General features: G+C 51.3%; 1 pseudogene; it reads right to left on the bottom strand.

Annotated features, from left to right (window-relative positions):
* The window catches only part of LOC116418406, a 15,958-nt pseudogene extending 9,907 nt beyond the window's left edge, over positions 1 to 6,051 (bottom strand).
* Between the last annotated feature and the right edge of the window lie 4,137 nt (positions 6,052 to 10,188).

Here is a 10,188-nt window from a genome sequence, read left to right on the forward strand (position 1 = left end):
CCATGTTGGCCAGGTTGGTCTCAAACTCCTGACCTCAAGTGATCCGCCCATCTTGGCCTCCCAAAGTGCCTCGATTACAGGTGTGAGCCACCAGAGCCACCACGCCCAGCTGATATCCTTTATTCTTTTTTTTTTTTTTTTGTGAGATGAAGTCTCGCTCTTGTCCCCCCAGGCTGGAGTGCAATGGCACATCTCAGCTCACTGCAACCTCTGCCTCCCACGTTCAAGCGATTCTCTTGCCTCAGCCTCCAGAGTAGCTGGGATTACAGGCACCTGCCACCGTGCATGGCTAATTTTTGTATTTTTAGTAGAGACGGGGTTTCACGGTGTTGGCCAGGCTGGTCTCAAACTCCTGACCTCTGTTGATCCGCCTGCCTTGGCCTCTAAAGTGCTGGGATTACAGGCTTGAGCCACTGTGCCTGGCTGATATCCTTTATTCTTAAGGTTTCTTCCCCCCTCTTGGCTTTATAATCCCCACTTTCCTCAATATTAACTCCATGGAGTTGTAGCTGTGACTCAATAGTATAATGATTAAAAGAGAAAGCTTTGGCTTCTATAAGAATTTTATACTGTTTGGTATAGGCTGAAACAATAACTGGACTAAGGCTGGGCGCGGTGACTCACTCCTGTAATCCAAGGAGTTCAAGACTAGCCTGTGCAACACAGCAAGACCCCATCTCTCTAAAAAAAAAAAAATACAAAAATTAGTCTGGCGTGGTGGTGTGTGCCTGTAGTCCCAGCTACCTGAGAGGCTAAGATGGGAGGATCACCTGAGCCAGGGAAGTTGAGGCTGCAGTGAGCTGTGATTGTGCCATTGCACTCCAGCCTGGACAACAGAGTGAGACCCTGGATAACAGTAGAAGATGTAGATTAACAGTCAGCGCATTCACTAGGGCCATTTCTTTCTTGTGGGCTCCTACAGTCCTTCTGTAGTACCACAATACTCTCATCTCTGTATCCCAAGGACGCTGCCTTCTTCGTGACCACAGGCTCCCATTTTGCCCCACTTAACTAGCTCTTCTTCAAGATCTGTTTTAACCATTTTTGGTTGAAGGCCAAGAGAATGTTCCAGGAAATAGATGGCATTTTCATCCTTATTCACTAAAGATAAATCAACTGGAGGCAGATCCTGCATTTTGGGGACATAAGAATACTCCCCACCTGGGCACAGTGGTTCATGCCTGTAATCGGAGCGCTTTAGGAGGCCGAGGTGGAAGGACCACTTGAGGCCAGGAGTTTGAGAGCAGCCTGGGCAACAAAGCAAGACCCCCTCTCTAGAAAAAAATTTAAAAATTAGCCGGGCATAGTGGGGCAAGCCTGTGATCCCAGCTACTCAGGAGTCTGAGGTAGGAGAATCCCTTGAGCCCAGGAGTTCCAGGCTGCAATGAGTCAAGATCGCATCACTGCAGTCAGCCTGGGTGACGGAGTGAGGCCTTATCTCAAAAAAATTAAAAACAAACAAACAAACAAAAACTCCCTGAAGTGCCTTAGCCTATGTTCCTGAACTAGGTGGAAAGTGTCCCTGTCATCTCCTGGGCGGCATTTGAGTTCAACCACCATGCCTTGCGCTGTGACAGCTAACAAATTGTTCTCAGCTAGAATTCTGATGTGGTCCTCAGCTCCCAGAACCCCTCAAGAAACTTCTCAAGCATTCTTTACAAATGTATAGGCCAGACCACCTCAAACACCAGTGCCTCCACTTAGGGCTCCTTCCCCTAAGTAACTCTGCTCTTCAGACTCATGCAAACAAACGCTTTCTTCCATGTACTTGCTTGTAACTTCATTAATTCACTCTCCCATCTGTAAATTCATTTCCTTATTCACTCATTTATTCATTATTCACTCAATACATCTTTTCTTTTCTTTTTTCTTTTTATTTTTTTAGAGATGGAGTCTTGCTCTGTCACCGAGGCTGGAATGCAGGGATGTGATCTCGGCTCACTGCAACCTCTGCCTCCTGGGTTCAAGCCATTCTCCTGCTTCAGCCTCCCAAGTAGCTGGGACTACAGGCGGACGCCGCCATGCCCAGCTAATTTCTTTTGTATTTTAGTAGAGATGGGAGTTTCACCATGTTGCCCAGACTAGTCTTGAACTCCTGAGCTCAGGCAATCCATCCGCCTTGGTCTCCCAAAGTGCTAGGATTACAGGCATGAGCCACAGTGCCCAGCCTCTCGCTCTGTTGCCAGGCTGGAGTGCAGTGGCACAATCTCGGCTCACTGCAAGCTCCACCTCCGGGTTCAAGTGATTCTCCCACCTCAGCCTCCCAAGTAGCTGGAACTACTGGCGCTCACTACCACGCCCGGCTAATTTTTTTGTATTTTTTTAGTAGACACGGAGTTTCACCATGTTGGCCAGGATGGTCTTGATCTCTTGATCTCATGATACACCTGCCTTGGACTCACAAAGTGCTGGGATTACAGGCATGAGCCACCGTGCCTGGCCTTGATACATCTTTTCTAAGCACAACATAGGTTGATGCCAGTAGATACGGGATGAACTAATGAGTGACTGAGGCAATATGCTGTGAGCCAGGAAGGCTTCAAGTTGAGGTAACACTGGAGCAGGGTCTGGAAGGAAGAAAGCTGGGGAAAAGATTATGCTGATATCCCACAGCAATGTGAAGAGGGCCCCAGTGGGGAGGTCACCAGCCCGTGGAATGCAGCCCGTGGGACCTGGATGCTCCCCAGCATATGAATAGTGCATCTTCTTCCTCTCTTTGCCATGCCTGTCAGGAAGCTGAGAGCTCAGCTTGGTGCAAAGGTAGCAACTATTGTTTGCCAGAGATTTTGTAGTTATCTCTGTTTTGTTGCCCCAAAATTTTGACCTTTACGTTATCTATGTCTCTTATGGAAAACTTGAACTTGATGGAGTAAAATTAATAATAATAATAAAGACCTGATTCTCAGTAAGTGGTGGATTCAGGACGTAAATGCAGCTCAGAGTCCAAGAGTTGTACAGTGATGTCAGGCTTGTATTAGCTATCACTGCAATAATGCCACATAACAAACAACCCCAAAACTCAGTGGCTTAGAACAATCATTGAATTCCCCCTTATGCATCTACAGGTTAGCTGAGGGTCAGTTGGTCTTGGCTGGGTGGCTCTGCCTCAGGCTAGGCTGGGATACAGGCTCTAGGCTGGGCTCCGGCTGTTCCATGTGTCTCTTGGTGGGGCGAGGCTGAAGGGCCGGCAGCCATGCAGGGGGACGATCTTCTCATAGCAGAAGCACAAGAAGACAGCCCCACTGTGGAAGCGCACCTCAAACCTTTGGTCTTGTTATATCCACTGCCATCCCTTTGACCAAAGCAAGTTACATGGCTGAGCCCAGAGTCAAGAGACAGGGAGTGCACTCTGCCCACCTGGAGGCCGTGGTCAGGGTGAGGGTCAATGCCACATGCCATTTGCATCATCCAGTCTGGTCCCCCCCACCCCTGTTTCTCAGATGGGTACCCCAGGTGGATCAGCATGGGACCAGGCAGGGTGCCTTGACTTCCCATTCCCTTTCTTTTTTTTTTTTTTTTTTTTTTTGAGATGGAGTCTCGCTCTGTCGCCCAGGCTGGACTGCAGTGGCCAGATCTCAGCTCACTGCAAGCTCCGCCTACTGGGTTTACGCCATTTTCCTGCCTCAACCTCCCAAGTAGCTGGGACTACAGGCGCCCACCACCTCACCCAGCTAGTTTTTTGTATTTTTTTAGTAGAGACGGGGTTTCACCGTGTTAGCCAGGATGGTCTCAATCTCCTGACCTCATAATTCACCCATCTCAGCCTCCCAAAGTGCTGGGATTACAGGCTTGAGCCACCGTGCCTGGCCCCCATTCCCTTTCCACAGCCCCGAGCAGGATCTCACATCACCTGACTGATCCCCTTGGGGTAGGACCAATTCTGGAAAGGGCAGTTGCAGATGGAAGAACCTAGACTTCGGAATCACAAAGACCTAGGTTCTCTCTGTGCTCCCCAAAGCCAGCAGTGAGTCCTTGAACAAGTCCCACACTACAAAGGAGGAAACTGAGGTTCAGAGGGGTTTAGTGACACATAGTAAGTGCTCCATCAAAAGCGGCCATTCAGGCTGGGCACGTTGGCTCATGCCTCTAATCCCAGTACTTTGGGAGGCCGAGGTGGGTGGATCACTTGAGCTTAGGAGTTCAAGACCATGGTAACATGGCGAAACCCCATCCCTACAAAATAAAAAGCTAGGCAGGCATGGCAATGTGCACCTGTAGTCCCAGCTACTCAGGAGGCTGAAGTGGGAGGATCACTTGAGCCCAGGAGATTGAGGCTGCAATGAGCTATGATAGCACCACTGCACTCTAGTCTGGGCGACAGAGTGAGACCCTGTATCAGAAAACAAACACCTGGGCTCGGTGGCTCAGGCCTGTAATCTTAGCACTTTGGGAGGCTGAAGTGGGTGGATTACTCAAGGTCAGGAGTTTGAAACCAGCCTGGCCAACATGGTGAAACCCTGTCTCTAGTAAAAAAAAAAAATACAAAAATATTAACCGGGCGAGGTGGCGGGTGCCTGTAATGCCAGCTACTCAGGAGGCTGAGGCAGGAGAATCGCTTGAACCCAGGAGGCAGAGGTTGTACTGAGCCGAGATAGCCCCACTGCTCTCCAGTCTGGGTGACAGAGCGAGACTCTGTCTCAAAAACACCCAGTCCCCATTCACCCAGTATCCATCTACCCGGTCTCCATCCACCCAGTCCCCATCCACCCAGTCTCCATTCACCCAGTCTCCATCCACCCAGTCTCCATCCACCCAGTCCCTATCCACCTAGTCTCCATCCACCCAGTCCCCATCCACCCAGTATCCATCTACCCAGTCCCCATCCACCCAGTATCCATTCACCTAGTCCCCATCCACCCAGTCCCCATCCACCCAGTACCCATCTACCCAGTCCCCATCCACCCAGTATCCATCTACCCAGTCCCCATCCACCCAGTACCCACCCACCCAGTTCCCATGCACCCTCACCCGGCCCTGTTCTCCAGTCTCTCAGATTGAGGTCACCTCACCTTCTCTGCACTGCAGTGGCCAGTGCAGGCAGTCCCCTCAGCCCCCCAGCTTGATCTCTGACCTTCCAGGACTCCAGGTTCCAACTCCAGCAGGTTAACAGTGCCGGTAATTGTGCTATCATTGCGCCTCCATGGGGTGTGGAGAGTGGGCTGTGTGGGCCCTTGAAAGCTCCCTAGGGAAGGATGAACCCCATAGTCCAGGGTCCTCTGCACAGCACTCAGAGCAGGATGGAGGAACATTGGGGGAACAAGGTGGGCAGGCCCCAGTGTAGAAGACACCAACATCCCCCACACATATCCTGTTCTGAGGCTGGGAAGAGGCCTGACCTACCCCTCCTCCTCCAGTGAGCCTTTCCTGGCTGACCAGGAGGCAGCTCTGTACAAGGGCTCCAGCCCAGGGCTGTGAGCAAGGGAGACCATGGCCGACCCCACCCCTTCTGGGTCTCTTGTTCCCTTCATAACTGGAGGACAGATGGCAGCAGCACTCAGGAGAGGCTCCGTGCTGATGCACCCGGGAAGTGCTGTGCTGCACAGGCCCAGTGACTGGACAGGACTGTGGGAGCCCACCCGGCCCCTTCCTCCCTGTCTTAGTGTCTTAGTGTGTTTCGTATTGCTCTAACAGAATACCTGAGACTAGGGGATTTACTTATTTTGGTTGTTTTTTAGGCACGGTCTTGCTCTGTCACCCAGGCTGGAGTGCAGTGGCCCCTTCAGCTCACTGCAGCCTCCACTTCTTGTGCTCACATGATCCTTCCACCTCAGCCTCCAGAGTAGCTGGGACTATAAGTGTATGCCACCACGTCTGGCTAATTTTTAAACTTTTTGTAGAGATCACATCTCACTATGTTGCCCAGGCTGGTCTCGAACTCCTGGCCTCAAGCAATCCTCTCACCTTGGCCTCCCAAGGTGCTGGGATACCACGCCTGGGCATAATTAAATTTCGGCAGGAGTACCTCCTTTACCCCTCCATCTGTGCCCGAAGACTCACCAAGGCCAGGGCTACAGGACTCCAGGCAGCCATGCACATGCCCTGGCCGACCATCGTCCCCTGACCAAGATGCATACTGAAAAGATCCGGAGGCTGGCTCTGGGCCTTCGCACATGCTGTTCCCTCCACCTGGAACACACTTGGCTATCTCAAACGCCACCTCCCATTTATTTTTCAGCATACAGTTAAAAAATAAACTCCTGGGAAACCTGCTTTCATCCAGCTGGAAAAGTTCTCCTGCAGGTTCCCACAGCCCCCCTGCCTCAGTCTCCTGCCCATCCTGTCGCCCCACCACCCCACCACCCCACTACCCGCTGCTCCCTCTTTCTCCCCTGGCTCAGCCCTACTGGTGCCTCCTTGCACCCAGACACGTGTAGACAGCGCTCTCTGCTGGCGACTCTCAGCTAGCAGCTCAGCCTCGCCCACCTGGGTCCCAGCTCTGCCCCAGGCTCAGGTTGGGGGCCCTGGGGGTCCAAATGAGGCCAGAATCCAGGGAAGAGTCACCCAGAGAGGAGCCTCGGTCTCGGAGCCACGGACCCTGCTCAAATCCCTGTTCTGATTTCTAATTTTCATGTGGCCTCGAGCAAATCGTCTTCCTTCCCTGAGATTCAGTTTCCCCTTCCGCAAAATGTATACTCCACAACTCTTTCCTGAGTACTTACCCTGTGCTACACACTGAGTTGGGCACCGGAGATATAGCAGGGACAAGGATGAGCAAAGTCACTGCCTCAGGAAGCTGACACAGAGGGACAGGCAGTAAACAATAAACACAACACAGAATGTCCGTTGTCTAGCACAGGGTGAGTGCTTATTAAAGAGGTGAAGTCGAACCCGGTGCAGTGGCTCACGCCTGTAATCCCAGCACTTTGGGAGGTCGAGACAGTCGGATCACCTGAGGTCAGGAGTTTGAGACCAGCCTGACTGACACTGAAAAACTCCGTCTCTACCAAAAATACAAAAAGTAGCCAGGCGTGGTGGTGCATGCCTGGATCCCAGCTACTCGGGAGGCTGAGGCAGGAGAATCACTTGAACCCGGGAGGCAGAGGTTGTGGTGAGCTGAGATCATGCCATTGCACTCCAGCCTGGGCAACAAGAGCGAAACTCCACCAAAAAAAAAAAAAAAAAGGCCGGGCATAGTGGCTCACATCTGTAATCCCAACACTTTGAGGCCCAGGCGGGCAGATCACCTGAGGTCAGGAGTTGGAGACTGGCCAGGCCGACATGTTGAAACCCCGTCTCTACTAAAAATACAAAAAATAACCGGGCATGGTGGTGCCCGCCTGTAGTCCCAGCTACTTGGGAGGCTGAGGCAGGAGAATGGCTTGAACCCGGGAGGCAGAGGTTGCAGTGAGTCAAGACCATGCCACTGCACTCTAGTCTGGGTGACAGACCAATACTTCATCTCAAAAAACAAACAAAACAAACAAACAAAAAAAGAAGTGAAGCTGGAGGGGCCAGTGTGTGTTGCAAGATGGTAGAGGAGGCCTCACGGGGACGTGGGAACATCGATGCCCGCGCAGCATGCTCTCATGGCCATGCAAACAACATGAACGCCCAGCACCCTCCCTCGTGTGCTCTCCTTGGACCATCTCCATCCTACTTACTGTGTTTATCATCTGCCTGCCCAGGAGAAAGTCGGCCTGTTAGTGCAGGGATTTTTGTCTGTCTGCTTCCATGGGTAGCCCCAGCACTGACAACAGTGCCTTGCATACAGTAGGTGCCCACTGGGTGCTGGTTTATCGATTTTTGAGCTAACCATGAGGAAGGACGGTGCCTCTTACTCAGTCGCCCACTCCTCATGGTGCCTCTCACTCGGCCGCCCACTCCTCTATCAACTCCTCCAAAGCCCGTGCTTGTGATCAAATAGGGGACACCTGGGAGGCCATGGGAACCTGGAGGAGCCTGACAGACTCTGGGGTGTGTACCAAGAGGCTTCCTGGAGGAGGCAGTGCACACCGATGTGAGACTTGAAAAGTGGGAATGAGGCCGGGCACGGTGGCTCAAGCCTGTAATCCCAGCACTTTGGGAGGCCGAGACGGGCGGATCACGAGGTCAGGAGATCGAGACCATCCTGGCTAACACGGTGAAACCCCGTCTCTACTAAAAAATACAAAAAACTAGCCGGGCGAGGTGGTGGGCGCCTGTAGTCCCAGCTACTCGGGAGGCTGAGGCAGGAGAATGGCATAAACCTGGGAGGCGGAGCTTGCAGTGAGCTGAGATCCGGCCACTGCGCTCCAGCCTGGGCGACAGAGCAAGACTCCGTCTCAAAAAAAAAAAAAAAAAAAAAAAAAAGAAAAGTGGGAATGACAAGGAGGAAGGGTGTTCAAGGCAGAAGGAGCAGCAATGAAAGGCGTGAGGCCTGGAGATTCTTCAAGTGATTCAAGTAGTTGGAGAAGAAAGGGCAGGTGGCAGGGATGACCAAGTCAAAGAAAGACTTGAGGATCAGGCCAAGGGGCTTGGATATCATTCTGGGGCTTGGAGAGGCACTGCGGCCTAATGTGAACACGTGGGCCCTTAGTGGTGCCCACCTGCTACTCAGGAGGCTGAGGTGAGAGGATCACTTGAGCCCAAGAGTTCGAGGTTGAAGTGAGCCATGATTGCACCACTGCACTCCAGCCTGGGCAACAGAGTGACACTCTGTCTCAAGAATAAAATGAATAAGTACATTAACTGACATTTCAAAATTCATTCTATTTTTCTTTTTTTTTTTTTTTGAGACGGAGTCTCGCTCAGTCGCCCAGGCTGGAGTGCAGTGGTGCCATCTTGGCTCACTGCAAGCTCCGCCTCCCAGGTTCACACCATTCTCTTGTCTCAGCCTCCGGAGTAGCTGAGACTACAGGCGCCTGCCACCTCGCCTGGCTAATATTTTGTATTTTTAGTAGAGACAGGGTTTCACCGTGTTAGCCAAGATGGTCTCGATCTCCTGACCTCGTGATCCGCCCGCCTCGGCCTCCCAAAGTGCTAGGATTACAGGCGTGAGCCACTGCGCCTGGCCATTTTTCTTTTTAATAACACTTTATCAATTTATAGAACAATTTTACATTTTATTAAGCTCCACTTTCCAGGTGTGAATTCTGCTCTGTTGCTTGCTGGCAATGGGATGTTAAGTTGCTCAGGCTCTCTGTGCCTTGGTTTCCCCATGTGTAAAATGGACCTAAAGATATTTCAGAGGGTGGTTGTTGAGAAGTGAGTTAGTACATCTGGAACATGTATCATATCTAGTAGACGCTTAATTAATATTAGCTGTGATTGTTACATTCCTGTTTATTTTCCTCTACAGTAAGAGGAAATGTGAGTGATTAATTGGAATAATGGCCATCATTAAAGTTAGTGTTTACCCAGCTCTTCCTGTCTTGGTTTGAGTTCTCCTAAAATAGGCTGGGCACGGTGGCTCACGCCTGTAATCCCAGCACTTTGGGAGGCCGAGGCAGATGGATCATGAAGTCAGGAGATCAAGACCATCCTGGCCAACATAGTGAAACCCTGTTTCTACTAAAAAATACAGAAAATTCGCCAGGCATGGTGGCACACGCCTGTAGTCCCAGCTACTCGGGAGGCTCAGGCAGGAGAATTGCTTGAACCCAGGAGGCGGAGGTTGCAGTGAGTCAAGATTGTGTCACTGCACTCCAGCCTGGGTTACAGGGCAAGACTCCATCTCAAAAACTAAAAAAAAAAAAAAAAAGACCCTGAGACAAGAACTTCAGTACTGCGAGTTTCTTTGGGAGGTGACCCTACGAGGCACCAGAGCAGGCGTGTGGGGAAGAGAGATCAAGGGGGGGAAGCAAAAAGGAGCAGGTCACTGCTGCAGCCAGCAGAGGCTCAGTGCCCCTGGGCAGGCACAGCTCGGAAGTGTCCCAACAAGGGCTGGAGAGGGTGGCACTCGTCCTCGTTGTTGCTTTGCCCTTTGCCCAGGCTGAGTATTCTCTTGAAGCCAGAGAAAGTCCACAGGGTTGCTGAACATATCAGGTAAAAATACAGGATTCCCAGTTAAATTAGAAAACAATGAATGATTATTATTTTTTTTTTGTTATGAGAATGTCCCATGTTATTTGGGGCATACTTATACTAAACAATTTTTCAGGCCGGGCGCAGTGGCTCACGCCTGTAATCCCAGAACTTTGGGAGGCTGAGGTGGGCAGATCACGAGGTCAGGAGTTCGAGACCAGCCTGGCCAATATGGTGAAACCCCGT

The sequence above is a fragment of the Piliocolobus tephrosceles genome, chromosome 16, assembly GCF_002776525.5.
Source record: "Piliocolobus tephrosceles isolate RC106 chromosome 16, ASM277652v3, whole genome shotgun sequence".
NCBI classification, from domain to species: Eukaryota; Metazoa; Chordata; class Mammalia; order Primates; family Cercopithecidae; genus Piliocolobus; species Piliocolobus tephrosceles.